Below are 849 nucleotides of genomic sequence, written 5' to 3' on the forward strand. Positions count from 1 at the left end.
AGCATTTTTCCGCACTGACTGGTGCTTTCTATGGCCTGTACCAGGGCGTCGTCGGCTTGCGACAGGTCGAAGCTGATTTCTGGAGTGTCCTCAACAGGACAGCTATAGAAAAAAAGCGTTATAAGAGCAACTGGATATACAATGTCATGTTCATGCTGAATGTATGTCAACAATTTGAAAAATGCTTCGATATAACTTAGACATCCAGGCAATAAGAGTTACTCATCGACAAGCAACTGGATATGATTCTGGATACGTTTCAGGTCAGACGTTGCAGGTTGCATCGTCTAACTCCTGTTAGTGACACCAAGCAAGATCTGTTGATCAACAGGTTTCTGAACAAAAACTATGAATGGCTGGGAGGACAGGATGGGATTGTATATTCTCTCACACTTACGTTAGTAACAACTACGGTCAAAGCTGTAGTAGTAACGACCTCTAGCTCTGCATCAGTGCCGCTTAACAGTTAAGAATTTTTTTCTCCCGTTGATGTTTTAATATGAATAAAAAATCTTGTTGTCAGTGCCCATCTATAATCACTTTTCATTTCCATCCTTCCAACTCTGCCCTGCCACTTGCTACATAAATTAGTTGAGCATTCTCATTCGTTTGGAATAGAAGAGAGAAAAGAGGAAGACATGGAGCAGAAACAATTGTTAACATAGTCATACCTTTCATCTGTGATGTTTACCACTTTCCAACTGTCACCAAACGCTGCCTGGCTAGTGGTGAGGTTCCCGTCCGGCAGCTGTCGATCATCCGTGCGGTCACCATTGAAGTTGCCGCACATGCCTCGCGACTGGCCAATCAAGTCGCTCGGCACTTCCAGGTTGACGTCATGGTTGCCGT

Source organism: Branchiostoma floridae, chromosome 2 (assembly GCF_000003815.2).
Source record: "Branchiostoma floridae strain S238N-H82 chromosome 2, Bfl_VNyyK, whole genome shotgun sequence".
NCBI lineage: Eukaryota > Metazoa > Chordata > Leptocardii > Amphioxiformes > Branchiostomatidae > Branchiostoma > Branchiostoma floridae.